The 13975-nt window shown below is 44.0% G+C and overlaps 8 non-coding genes across 8 annotated transcripts; all 8 read left to right on the top strand.

The window, feature by feature from the left end:
• Positions 1-4844: 4844 nt before the first annotated feature.
• trnas-cga (transfer RNA serine (anticodon CGA)) lies at positions 4845-4926 on the top strand. Its single transcript has one exon. It is a non-coding gene; the product is annotated as a tRNA-Ser (tRNA).
• Positions 4927-7828: 2902 nt separating this feature from the next.
• Positions 7829-7910, top strand: trnas-cga (transfer RNA serine (anticodon CGA)). Its single transcript has one exon. It is a non-coding gene; the product is annotated as a tRNA-Ser (tRNA).
• A 746-nt stretch (positions 7911-8656) lies between these two features.
• Positions 8657-8738, top strand: trnas-cga (transfer RNA serine (anticodon CGA)). The gene has a single exon. It is a non-coding gene; the product is annotated as a tRNA-Ser (tRNA).
• A 747-nt stretch (positions 8739-9485) lies between these two features.
• trnas-cga (transfer RNA serine (anticodon CGA)) lies at positions 9486-9567 on the top strand. The gene has a single exon. It is a non-coding gene; the product is annotated as a tRNA-Ser (tRNA).
• A 745-nt stretch (positions 9568-10312) lies between these two features.
• trnas-cga (transfer RNA serine (anticodon CGA)) lies at positions 10313-10394 on the top strand. The gene has a single exon. It is a non-coding gene; the product is annotated as a tRNA-Ser (tRNA).
• A 748-nt stretch (positions 10395-11142) lies between these two features.
• Positions 11143-11224, top strand: trnas-cga (transfer RNA serine (anticodon CGA)). The gene has a single exon. It is a non-coding gene; the product is annotated as a tRNA-Ser (tRNA).
• A 746-nt stretch (positions 11225-11970) lies between these two features.
• trnas-cga (transfer RNA serine (anticodon CGA)) lies at positions 11971-12052 on the top strand. The gene has a single exon. It is a non-coding gene; the product is annotated as a tRNA-Ser (tRNA).
• Positions 12053-13669: 1617 nt separating this feature from the next.
• Positions 13670-13751, top strand: trnas-cga (transfer RNA serine (anticodon CGA)). Its single transcript has one exon. It is a non-coding gene; the product is annotated as a tRNA-Ser (tRNA).
• The last annotated feature ends 224 nt before the right edge of the window (positions 13752-13975 follow it).

Here is a 13975-nt window from a genome sequence, read left to right as displayed (position 1 = left end):
TGGTCAGTGCTTGAAAGTCTGCTGATATGTCAGAAGGAAACAAATGGTTCTATAATAAATGAGAAGCCCGGAAGATGGATGAAACTCCGGTCCAGGTAAACTGAAGGTTTATTTGGATAATGATCTTTACCTGGCATGAAAGGAATAGATAGGATTGGGAAAATAAACCACTAAATGAACATGATGAAATGTGCTCGAGGCTACCTGAAAATATGTTGAAACCTTAAGAGGCTGCAAGAAGAATGAAAGAGTCCTTATAATGTTTCTTTTGGTAGGCCAGATTTAAGACGTTTGGGGGGGAAAAAAATTCAATCATTTCAGGGAAATGATGAGTCATGGCCTGTCGGCCTCCAACGAGAGCAGCTAAACAAATCAAAGAGCGGGTGCCCCCGTATGACAAAGTAGAAGAGTGCAAGAACAAGAGCATTCCTTGGGCTAGAAAAACGAGGGAGGGGGATTACGTTATTAAGATGTACTGAAACGCGGATCACCGCAGATGGATGAGCTCCCAGCACAAAGAGCTTTTTTTTCAAAGAATCAAATCCATCTCATCCAAAACATCTGCTTCCATTGTTAAACTGTTGCATCTTTGCTTTGCTCATCACAAACTGTTTGAAAAGTCCACGTTGGAGGCTTCAGATCTTAAAGAGATGATCTTTCCTGAGTAAATACAAAGATTTGTAATAAAGATGTTTTAAAAGTCAGGCCTCAATCAAGAGGGTATCTGGGCTGTGCACAAAGACGCAAATGCTAATGTTGCTGTTGCTGGCAGATGCAATAAAGTTTTAAACATTTCTGGCCTATTTCCAGGGCGTGTGCTTGATTCCTAGCTTGGGGCTTGTGGTCGACTGGCTAAGGGGTCGGTCTGGAATGGTCCCTTCATCAGATAACGCATTTTCTGGTTCATGTAAAGACGTCCGCCATATCAACAAAGACATGCATCAACGTAATGGGAAAGCTGCATCTGTAAAGGGGCAGCCGCGCTTTGCCTCACCAGCTGGCAAACACAAGCTACGGGACGGGAGCGCTGAAATGGAAGCAAAGACCTTTCCATCTCGCACGTTCAGTCTTTCAGCACCACTCCTGGCCTGAATCCTGAGAGATGGGGGGGCGTTAAGGAGGGGGAGAAGCAGGGAGTGTCCTCCGGGAGAATCAGACAGGGATGATACAGTGATGATAGGGTGAGAACCAAAGCCTTACACTGTGTTCCAAATTATAATGCATATGGCTTTTATGTTAAACATTTGAGCTATAGTATTTCTGGGAAACCTTTTTTTCCCCTATTGTCTAATTAGTTCTCAAACTGGGGCAAAAATAATCTGTGATCATTTCATTCCGAGCTTCAAGGTACCAAAATCATAACCCTGGTACACAGCTGTGATGGACAAATGATTAATGTGTTGGACTTGAAATCCACTGGGCTCTTCCAGTGTAGGTTTGAACCCTGCTTGCAAAGTTGAAAATGGTTATGGACTATTGTGCCAGAAGAATGGAAGTGTACCAAACTGGAGTATTACCCAAACATACTAAAGTGTTAAGTGGGTATGGGTCGTCTGGGTGTGTATACGATAAGAATTGATAAAGCAGACTGAGAACAATCTGCCGTTTGACTTAGTTCAACACTCTTTTGAAATGAATTTTGTCCTTGCTTTGGCAAACCAGTCATCCCTGATAGTTTGAGAACTGCAACTGTTCAAGCGCTGAAGTGAAATTTACAGGGGTATACGCCAACTCTAAGGTAGCTCCCTCGATTTGTACTGACATAAATATTTTTCTCCAGTAAAAGAATATTGAGAAACGAAGTGTGAATCAAGGCCAAATCACTTTTCAGTAATTTATGGGAAGTTTTTGCATGAAAGGTAAATTATGACAGCATAAGCCAGTTTGCTCGGGTGAAATATTGTTCAGTACGAATCCCATCCAATTTAATGCAAAAATCGGCCTTCATCAGTTATTCACTGACATCTTGGTGATGTGAATCAGAGCACACATTAATCAGGATTTGATTTTTGAATTTTTTTTTTCGCTATGTCACAGATCCTGTTTTCAACAAGTCTTTCATCTAAGGCTGAGGGGAAATAGTAGCATTTACTCCAGAACTAAAACAATTATTTTACATTTGAGTCAATGGTTAACGCTGTAAAAATTCCATCCAACCTCATCGGGCAGCATTAGCACTGTGGAACGTCACTATTTCAATGTCAAAGTTGAAAAACAGCCTCCAGCTATCGCATCATTAGAGCTGATAAGACACCGTGGGCAGGCTCCGACAATTTCTGACCTAGTCTGTGGGAATTACAGGTACAAACAGTGGTACCGCGCCAGGAGAAAACAACTCTTCCTCCCATCCACCTGGGGTAGACGTTTGGTCCATATGGAACACATTTAGACTGAATGTCAGTCGTGCGAGATCTAAAGAACTGGGCTGGTTTCTTTCAGTTTAAACATCGCTACCTGCTTTGTACAATGGAAGATCCTAACAGTGTCTTGACATGCTGCAAGTAGGATATATGCAGCACATTTTTATGTAAAGTACTGCGGCTATGAGGAACGCTTCACGAAGGTTGATCAAGGAAAATTTGATCCAAAAATTTATCAAGTACGTAATTGTTTTGCCCTATCTTTGGCTTTTTTAAATGTATACCACTTTACAAGTATGTATCAATTGAGAAGAATTGACAAAAAAAGATTTTATTTCTTGCAGTGGACACTTACTGATTTTGTACATCTTAACCTATTTTGAAAAAGTGTTGTGTGTTCTTACTGCTCTTTTCGTGTGTGGTATACTCAAGATGACCTACACAGCATACAAGACATGTAAACAATCTCTGTCATAGTACCAAGACTGACCTGTGAAAAGCTGGTGCTACAGGGCATCCAGACTGCCGTAAATTAGAAAAGAAGAAAGACAAGTAGTAGTACGAGGAGTAGGACTAGAAGCTAGGCTAACGGTTAGCTTATCTGGTAACTACATTGTGGCGGCAACAGCTCCAGCTTCGGGTCACTTCCTGTTTGGTTAATGTTCCGTTTACTCCACACTACAGGATGATCAGTCAGAATAATGTTTTTAGGATTCGATAACCTTCCAGTCAAAAGCCTTGACTGCCCTTTGAGGGGAAGGGGGAAAAGGCTCAAATTTTGCGACGATTATCAGTATTTCTGTACACACTTTAAGGTAAGGTTCACTTCACCTTTTGTGAATGACAAACGACTTACTTCTTTGGCAGTTTCTTTTTGCACAAAAACTTACAAGGACAAAGGTTTGACCTATCGAAGTAGTTTCATGTTGTCATTTTATATGCACATGTGTTTGAACTCCTACCACAGCCAACACCTGTGATGGCTAAGAGGTTAAGGCGTTGGACTCGAAATCCAAAGAGATCTTCCTGCGCAGGTGCAAACCCTGCTCTCAGCGTTTAAAATTATGTGGTTTCTTGTTAGTCCAGGACAGTGATAGGCAAGCTCCTCGGAAAATTTAGTGAGCAAGACTGCAAGATATTCTATGTAAAATGAAGCTTCATGACAGACCTGTGATACTGCCCTAAATTAGAATCAAGAAGAAATAGAAGAACCGAGGCTAACGTTTAGCTTTTCTGGTAACTACATGGTGGCGGCAACAGCTCCAGATCAGGTCACTTTTTGTTTTGTTAATGTTCCGTTTCACACCTCAATCACAAAGTCTGTGGCTCGGCCCAACTTGGTGTTGACTACACACATAAGGACTTGCCATCGTAAACATTGAACAGGTTTAACATTTTCGATTGTCTGTCTGGCCGTTTCCCCCAGCAGATCTGGGAGGAAAAAAATTTAACACACTTCACACAACAGGATGATCAGTCAGGATCATGTTTTTAAGATTTGATAACCTTCCAGTCAAAAGCCTTTACTGGATTTTGATTGGACAGACAAAAGTCTCAAATTTGGCGACGATTATCAGTAGGTTCGACCTATCGAAGTATTCCATTCATGCTGTCATATTACATGCACATGTGTTTTAACTACTACCAAAGCCAACAGCTGTGATGGCCGAGAGGTTAAGGCGTTGGACTCGAAAGCCATCGGATCTTCCCGCGCAGGGTCGAACCCTGCTCGCAGTGTTTAAAATTATGCGATTTCTTGTTAGCCCGTGACAGTGTTAAGCAAGCGACTTGGAAAATATAGTGAGCTAAACTGCAACATATTCTACGCTAAATGAAGCTTCACGACAGACGTGAAAAGCAGTGTGGTACCATAAAGAAGGCTGACTACAAGTAGAAGAAGCTAGGCATCCAGACTGCCATAAATTAGAATCTAGAAGAAGCTAGCCAAACTAGTTTATCTGGTAAATCCATGGTGGCGGCCACAGCTCCAGATTAGGTCACTTCCTGTTTGGTTAATGTTCCATTTCACATCTCAATCACAAAGTCTGTGGCTCGGGCCAACTTGGTGTTGATGACACACATAAGGACTTGCCATCGTAAACATTGAACAGGTGTAACATTTTGGATTGTCTGTCCGGTCGTTTTCCCAAGCAGATCTGGGAGGGGGAAAAAATCATTTTTAACACGCTTCACACTACAGGATGATCAGTCAGGATCATGTTTTTAAGATTTGATAACCTTCCAGTCAAAAGCCTTTCCTGGAGTTTGAGCGGAAGGGGGGAAAGGCTCAAATTTGGCGACGATTATCAGTGTTTGTGTACACACTCTCAGGTAAGGTTCACTTCACCTTTTGTAAATGACAAACAAGTTACTTCTTTGGCAGTTTCTTTTTGTACAAAAACTTTTCCAATGACAAATGTTTGACCGATTTCCGTCATGCTGAAATATTATATGCACGTGTTTGAACTACTACCCAAGCCAATGGCTGTGATGGCCGAGAGGTTAAGGCGTTGGACTCGAAATCCAATGGGATCTTCCCGCGCAGGTTCGAACCCTGCTCACAGCGTATAAAATTATGCGATTTCTTGTTAGCACGCGACAGTGTTAGGCAAGCTACTTGGAAAATATAGTGAGCAAAACTGCAACATATTCTACGCTAAATGAAGCTTCACGACAGATGTGAAAAGCAGTGTGGTACCATAAAGAAGGCTGACTACAAGTATAAGAAGCTAGGCATCCAGACTGCCAAAAATTCGAATCTCGAAGAAGCTAGGCTAACATTTAGCTGATCTGGTAACTCCATGGTGGCGGCAACAGCTCCAGAACAGCTCCAAACTTCCTGTTTGGTTAATGTTCCATTTCACATCTCAATCCCAAAGTCTGTGGCTAGCCCAACTTGGTGTTGACGACACACATAAGGACTTGCCATCGTAAACATTTAACAGGTTTAACATTTTCGATTGTCTGTCCGGCCGTTTTCCCCAGCAGATCTGGGAGGGGAAAAAAACATTTTTAACACGCTTCACACTACAGGATGATCAGTCAGGATCATGTTTTTAAGATTTGACAAACTTCCAGTCAAAACCCTTATCGAGCTAGAAACCAGCTGACCAAAGAAATTAACATTGCAAAGAGGATCTATACAGCAAAGTTGGAAAAACAGTTTAGCGCAAACGACTCTAAATCAGTCTGGCATGCATTCCAGTCGCTGACTAATTACAAGCGACGATCCCCCCAAGCTGAGAACAATAGCACACTAGCCAACAACTTGAATACCTTCTACTGCAGATTTGAAAAGGACAGTTTCACACCACACACCAACCCGGGCGCACCCGCGACCACAATCACACCTCTGACCTCTGCGTTAACCATCCATGAACAGGATGTGAGACGCATCTTCAAACAACAAAAGATTAACAAAGCGGCAGGCCCGGACCACGTGTCTCCATCCTGCCTCAAAGTCTGCGCGGACCAGCTCGCGCCAGTCTTCACTCAGATCTTCAACAGATCACTGGAAATGTGCAAAGTTCCATCCTGCTTCAAACGCTCCACCATCATCCCAGTCCCCAAGAAACCTGCAATCTCGGGTCTGAATGACTACAGGCCTGTCGCTTTGACATCTGTGGTCATGAAGTCCTTTGAACGTCTTGTGCTGGACCACCTCAAGAGTGTCACAGGTCCCCTTCTGGACCCCCTGCAGTTTGCCCACCAAGCGAACAGATCTGCGGATGATGCAGTCAACATGGGACTGCACTTCATCCTAGAACACCTCGACAGTGCAGGGACCTACGCGAGGATCCTGTTCGTGGACTTCAGCTCAGCGTTCAACACCATCATCCCTGAACTCCTTTCATCCAAGCTTCTCCAGCTCAGCGTCTCACCTGCCATCTGCCAGTGGATTTACAGCTTTCTGACGGGCAGGACACAGCAGCTCAGGCTGGGGGAGGCCACCTCATCCACACGCAGCATCAGCACTGGGGCGCCCCAAGGTTGTGTCCTCTCTCCGCTGCTCTTCTCTCTCTACACGAACGACTGCACCTCAGCGAACCCGACTGTCAAACTCTTGAAGTTTGCAGATGACACCACTGTCATCGGCCTCATCAAGGACGATGACGAGTCTGCATATCGACAGGAAGCGGAGCGGCTGGAGCTGTGGTGCGGCCGACACAACCTGGAGCTGAACACGCTCAAGACTGTAGAGATGATCGTGGACTTCAGGAGGCATCCTTCGCCACAGCTGCCCCTCACGCTGTCCAGCTGCCTTGTGTCAACCGTCGAGACCTTCAAGTTCCTAGGAATTACAATCTCCCAGGACCTGAAGTGGGCGACCAACATCAACTCCGTCCTCAAAAAGGCCCAGCAGAGGATGTACTTCCTGCGGCTTCTGAGAAAGCATGGCCTGCCACCGGAGCTGCTGAGACAGTTCTACACAGCGGTCATCGAATCAGTCCTGTGTTCTTCCATCACAGTCTGGTTTGGTGCTGCTACAAAAAAGGACAAACTCCGACTGCAACGGACAATCAAAACTGCTGAAAGGATTGTCGGTACCCCCCTACCCACCCTTGAGGACTTGCACGCTGCCAGAACTAAGACAAGGGCGTGCAAAATCCTCTCGGACCCTCCCCACCCTGGTCACCAGCTCTTCCAGCTCCTTCCCTCAGGTAGGCGCTACCGATCAATGCAAACTAGAACTAGTAGACATTCCAACAGCTTCTTCCCTCTTGCAATCAACTTCTTGAACAGCTAACTTACAATTCCATTACAACAAGCTGGCAATTTTTTGACTTGAGTTCGTTGTCACATTTCTGTATTATGTATTACTCGTGCACTCACTGTAGTTGTCTCGCCGTGCTGCACTATTTGCATATAGTGGCCACTCATGCCAGAGTAGCATCTGCTCCATTTGCACACTGATTGAGGAGTATCTGTAACATTTGCACAACCATTGTCCCAGATTATCGCAGTACTCGTCACTTTAAACCGCATACACTCCTTGAAGTCTCAGTGCCCTTTGCACAATGGTCATTGCACCGGACTATTGCGATATTAGCCATTCGAACTGAGGACTCTGCATCTTTTTGCACAATTGTTGTTTGTTGTTGTTTTTTGTCAATGTCTTTATGTCTCCAAAGTGTTCTGTAAATTGACTGTCTGTTGTACTAGAGCGGCTCCAACTACCGGAGACAAATTCCTTGTGTGTTTTAGACATACTTGGCAAATAAAGATGATTCTGATTCTGATTCTGATTTCCTGGAGTTTGAGCGGAAGGGGGAAAAGGCTCAAATTTGGCGACGATTATCAGTATTTGTGTACACACTCTCAGGTAAGGTTCACTTCACCTTTTGTAAATGACAAACAAGTTACTTCTTTGGCAGTTTCTTTTTGTACAAAAACTTTTCCAATGACAAAGGTGTTCCGTCATGCTGAAATATTATATGTACGTGTTTGAACTACTACCAAAACCAACAGCTGTGATGGCCGAGAGGTTAAGGCGTTGGACTCGAAATCCAATGGGATCTTCCCGCGCAGGTTCGAACCCTGCTCGCAGCGTTTAAAATTATGCGATTTCTTGTTAGCCCGTGAAAGTGTTCGGCAAGCTACTTGGAAAATATAGTGAGCTAAACTGCAAGATATTCTACGCTAAATGAAGCTTCACGACAGACGTGAAAAGCAGTGTGGTACCATAAAGAAGGAAGACTCCTCGTAGAAGAAGCTCGGCATCCAGACTGCCATAAATTAGAATCTAGAAGAAGCTAGGCTAACGTTTAGCTTATCTGGTAACTACATGGTGGCGGCCACAGCTCCAGATCAGGTCACTTCCTGTTTGGTTAATGTTCCATTTCACATCTCAATCACAAAGTCTGTGGCTAGCCCAACTTGGTGTTGATGACACACATAAGGACTTGCCATCGTAAACATTGAACAGGTGTAACATTTTGGATTGTCTGTCCGGCCGTTTTCCCCAGCAGATCTGGGAGGGGAAAAATCATTTTTAACACGCTTCACACTACAGGATGATCAGTCAGGATCATGTTTTTAAGATTTTATAACCTTCCAGTCAAATGCCTTTCCTGGAGTTTGAGCAGAAGGGGGAAAAGGCTCAAATTTGGCGACGATTATCAGTATTTGTGTACACACTCTAAGGTAAGGTTCACTTCACCTTTTGTGAGTGACAAACGAGTTACTTCTTTGGCAGTTTCTTTTTGCACAAAAACTTTTCCAATGACAAAGGTTTGACCCGTTCCGTCATGCTGGAATATTATATGTACGTGTTTGAACTACTACCAAAACCAACGGCTGTGATGGCCGAGAGGTTAAGGCGTTGGACTCGAAATCCAATGGGATCTTCCCGCGCAGGTTCGAACCCTGCTCACAGCGTATAAAATTATGCGATTTCTTGTGAGCATGCGACAGTGTTAGGCAAGCTACTTGGAAAATATAGTGAGCAAAACTGCAACATATTCTACGCTAAATGAAGCTTCACGACAGACGTGAAAAGCAGTGTGGTACCATAAAGAAGGCTGACTACAAGTAGAAGAAGCTAGGCATCCAGACTGCCATAAATTAGAATCTAGAAGAAGCTAGCCAAACTAGTTTATCTGGTAACTCCATGGTGGCGGCCACAGCTCCAGATCAGGTCACTTCCTGTTTGGTTAATGTTCCATTTCACATCTCAATCACAAAGTCTGTGGCTAGCCCAACTTGGTGTTGATGACACACATAAGGACTTGCCATCGTAAACATTGAACAGGTTTAACATTTTGGATTGTCTGTCCGGTCGTTTTCCCAAGCAGATCTGGGAGGGGAAAAAAATCATTTTTAACACGCTTCACACTACAGGATGATCAGTCAGGATCATGTTTTTAAGATTTGATAACCTTCCAGTCAAAAGCCTTTCCTGGAGTTTGAGCGGAAGGGGGGAAAGGCTCAAATTTGGCGACGATTATCAGTATTTGTGTACACACTCTCAGGTAAGGTTCACTTCACCTTTTGTAAATGACAAACAAGTTACTTCTTTGGCAGTTTCTTTTTGTACAAAAACTTTTCCAATGACAAATGTTTGACCCGATTTCCGTCATGCTGAAATATTATATGCACGTGTTTGAACTACTACCCAAGCCAATGGCTGTGATGGCCGAGAGGTTAAGGCGTTGGACTCGAAATCCAATGGGATCTTCCCGCGCAGGTTCGAACCCTGCTCACAGTGTATAAAATTATGCGATTTCTTGTTAGCACGCGACAGTGTTAGGCAAGCTACTTGGAAAATATAGTGAGCTAAACTGCAAGATATTCTACGCTAAATGAAGCTTCACGACAGACGTGAAAAGCAGTGTGGTACCATAAAGAAGGAAGACTCCTCGTAGAAGAAGCTCGGCATCCAGACTGCCATAAATTAGAATCTAGAAGAAGCTAGGCTAACGTTTAGCTTATCTGGTAACTACATGGTGGCGGCCACAGCTCCAGATCAGGTCACTTCCTGTTTGGTTAATGTTCCATTTCACATCTCAATCACAAAGTCTGTGGCTAGCCCAACTTGGTGTTGATGACACACATAAGGACTTGCCATCGTAAACATTGAACAGGTGTAACATTTTGGATTGTCTGTCCGGCCGTTTTCCCCAGCAGATCTGGGAGGGGAAAATCATTTTTAACACGCTTCACACTACAGGATGATCAGTCAGGATCATGTTTTTAAGATTTTATAACCTTCCAGTCAAATGCCTTTCCTGGAGTTTGAGCAGAAGGGGGAAAAGGCTCAAATTTGCCGACGATTATCAGTATTTGTGTACACACTCTAAGGTAAGGTTCACTTCACCTTTTGTGAGTGACAAACGAGTTACTTCTTTGGCAGTTTCTTTTTGCACAAAAACTTTTCCAATGACAAAGGTTTGACCCGTTCCGTCATGCTGGAATATTATATGCACGTGTTTGAACTACTACCAAAACCAACGGCTGTGATGGCCGAGAGGTTAAGGCGTTGGACTCGAAATCCAATGGGATCTTCCCGCGCAGGTTCGAACCCTGCTCACAGCGTATAAAATTATGCGATTTCTTGTGAGCATGCGACAGTGTTAGGCAAGCTACTTGGAAAATATAGTGAGCAAAACTGCAACATATTCTACGCTAAATGAAGCTTCACGACAGATGTGAAAAGCAGTGTGGTACCATAAAGAAGGCTGACTACAAGTAGAAGAAGCTAGGCATCCAGACTGCCATAAATTCGAATCTCGAAGAAGCTAGGCTAACATTTAGCTGATCTGGTAACTCCATGGTGGCGGCAACAGCTCCAGAACAGGTAACTTCCTGTTTGGTTAATGTTCCATTTCACATCTCAATCCCAAAGTCTGTGGCTAGCCCAACTTGGTGTTGACGACACACATAAGGACTTGCCATCGTAAACATTTAACAGGTTTAACATTTTCGATTGTCTGTCCGGCCGTTTTCCCCAGCAGATCTGGGAGGGGAAAAAAACATTTTTAACACGCTTCACACTACAGGATGATCAGTCAGGATCATGTTTTTAAGATTTGACAAACTTCCAGTCAAAACCCTTTCCTGCAGTTTGAGCGGAAGGGGGAAAAGGCTCAAATTTGGCGACGATTATCAGTATTTGTGTACACACTCTCAGGTAAGGTTCACTTCACCTTTTGTAAATGACAAACAAGTTACTTCTTTGGCAGTTTCTTTTTGTACAAAAACTTTTCCAATGACAAAGGTTTGACCCGTTCTGTCATGCTGAAATATTATATGCACGTGTTTGAACTACTACCAAAACCAACAGGCTGTGATGGCCGAGAGGTTAAGGCGTTGGACTCGAAATCCAATGGGATCTTCCCGCGCAGGTTCGAACCCTGCTCACAGCGTATAAAATTATGCGCTTTCTTGTTAGCACGCGACAGTGTTAGGCAAGCTACTTGGAAAATATAGTGAGCAAAACTGCAACATATTCTACGCTAAATGAAGCTTCACGACAGACGTGAAAAGCAGTGTGGTACCATAAAGAAGGAAGACTCCTCGTAGAAGAAGCTCGGCATCCAGACTGCCATAATTTAGAATCTACAAGAAGCTAGGCTAACGTTTAGCTTATCTGGTAACTACATGGTGGCGGCCACAGCTCCAGATCAGGTCACTTCCTGTTTGGTTAATGTTCCATTTCACATCTCAATCACAAAGTCTGTGGCTAGCCCAACTTGGTGTTGATGACACACATAAGGACTTGCCATCGTAAACATTGAACAGGTGTAACATTTTGGATTGTCTGTCCGGCCGTTTTCCCCAGCAGATCTGGGAGGGGAAAAATCATTTTTAACACGCTTCACACTACAGGATGATCAGTCAGGATCATGTTTTTAAGATTTTATAACCTTCCAGTCAAATGCCTTTCCTGGAGTTTGAGCGGAAGGGGGAAAAGGCTCAAATTTGGCGACGATTATCAGTATTTGTGTACACACTCTAAGGTAAGGTTCACTTCACCTTTTGTGAGTGACAAACGAGTTACTTCTTTGGCAGTTTCTTTTTCCACAAAAACTTTTCCAATGACAAAGGTTTGACCCGTTCCGTCATGCTGAAATATTATATGCACGTGTTTGAACTACTACCAAAACCAACGGCTGTGATGGCCGAGAGGTTAAGGCGTTGGACTCGAAATCCAATGGGATCTTCCCGCGCAGGTTCGAACCCTGCTCACAGCGTTTAAAATTATGCGATTTCTTGTTAGCACGCGACAGTGTTCGGCAAGCTACTTGGAAAATATAGTGAGCTAAACTGCAACATATTCTACGCTAAATGAAGCTTCACGACAGATGTGAAAAGCAGTGTGGTACCATAAAGAAGGCTGACTACAAGTCGAAGAAGCTAGGCTTCCAGACTGCCATAAATTAGAATCTAGAAGAAGCTAGGCAAACTAGTTTATCTGGTAACTCCATGGTGGCGGCCACAGCTCCAGATCAGGTCACTTCCTGTTTGGTTAATGTTCCATTTCACATCTCAATCACAAAGTCTGTGGCTCGGGCCAACTTGGTGTTGATGACACACATAAGGACTTGCCATCGTAAACATTGAACAGGTTTAACATTTTGGATTGTCTGTCCGGTCGTTTACCCAAGCAGATCTGGGAGGGGAAATTTTTTTTTTTTAACACGCTTCACACTACAGGATGATCAGTCAGGATCATGTTTTTAAGATTTTTTAACCTTCCAGTCAAATGCCTTTCCTGGAGTTTGAGCGGAAGGGGGAAAAGGCTCAAATTTGGCGACGATTATCAGTATTTGTGTACACACTCTCAGGTAAGGTTCACTTCACCTTTTGTAAATGACAAACGAGTTACTTCTTTGGCAGTTTCTTTTTGCACAAAAACTTTTCCAATGACAAAGGTTTGCTGTTCCGTCATGCTGGAATATTATATGCACGTGTTTGAACTACTACCAAAACCAACACCTGTGATGGCCGAGAGGTTAAGGCGTTAGACTCGAAATCCAATGGGATCTTCCCGTGCAGGTTCGAGCCCTACTCGCAGCGTTTAAACTTTTGCGATTTCTTGTTCGCCCGCGAAAGTGTTCGGCAAGCTACTTGGAAAATATAGTGAGCTAAACTGCAACATATTCTTCGCTAAATGAAGCTTCACGACAGACGTGGAAAGCAGTGTGGTACCATAAAGAAGGAAGACTACTCGTACAAGAAGCTCGGCATCCATCCATTTTCTGAGCCTCTTCTCCTCACTAGGGTCCCGGGCGTGCTGGAGCCTATCCCAGCTGTCATCGGGCAGGAGGCGGGGTACACCCTGAACTGGTTGCCAGCTAATCGCAGGGCACATAGAAACAAACAACCACTCGCACTCACAGTCATGCCTACGGGCAATTTAGAGTCTCCAATTAATGCATGTTTTTGGGATGTGGGAGGAAACCGGAGTGCCCGGAGAAAACCCACGCAGGCACGGGGAGAACATGCAAACTCCACACAGGCGGGACCGGGGATTGAACCCCGCTCCTCAGAACTTTGAGGCTGATGCTCTAACCAGTCGTCCACCGTGCCGCCGCTCGGCATCCAGAGTGTCATAAATTAGAATCTAGAAGAAGCTAGGCTAACAGCAGTCTGTGGCTCGGCCCAACTTGGTGTTGACGACACACATAAGGACTTGCCATCGTAAACATTGAACATTTAACATTTTCGATTGTCTGTCCAGCCGTTTTCCCCAGCGGATGTGGGGGGGAAAAAAAATCAATGACAATGACAAAGGTTTGACCTGTCAGTTTTCAATTCATGCTGGCATCTTACATGCACATGTGTTTGAACTACTACCAAAACCAACAGCTGTGATGGCCGAGAGTTTAAGGCGTTGGACTCGAAATCCAATGGGATCTTCCCGCGCAGGTTCGAACCCTGCTCGCAGCGTTTAAAATTATGTGATTTCTTGTTAGGCAAGCTACATGGAAAATATTGCGAACTCAACTGCAAGATATTCCACATTAAATGATGCTAAACAACACTGAATCATACACATACCAGAGAAATGTAGCAAGCTCAGGGTGTGGTACACACATAAGGATTTTTTTAAATATCTTAAAATATATCTTTATCTGTGACAGACCCCATACATAAAGATAAAAACATTTCTG

This window comes from Phyllopteryx taeniolatus, chromosome 15 (genome assembly GCF_024500385.1).
Source record: "Phyllopteryx taeniolatus isolate TA_2022b chromosome 15, UOR_Ptae_1.2, whole genome shotgun sequence".
Lineage (NCBI taxonomy): Eukaryota > Metazoa > Chordata > Actinopteri > Syngnathiformes > Syngnathidae > Phyllopteryx > Phyllopteryx taeniolatus.
The sequence above is the reverse complement of the archived record's forward strand: the minus strand, read 5'-3'. Positions and strand labels throughout refer to the sequence as shown.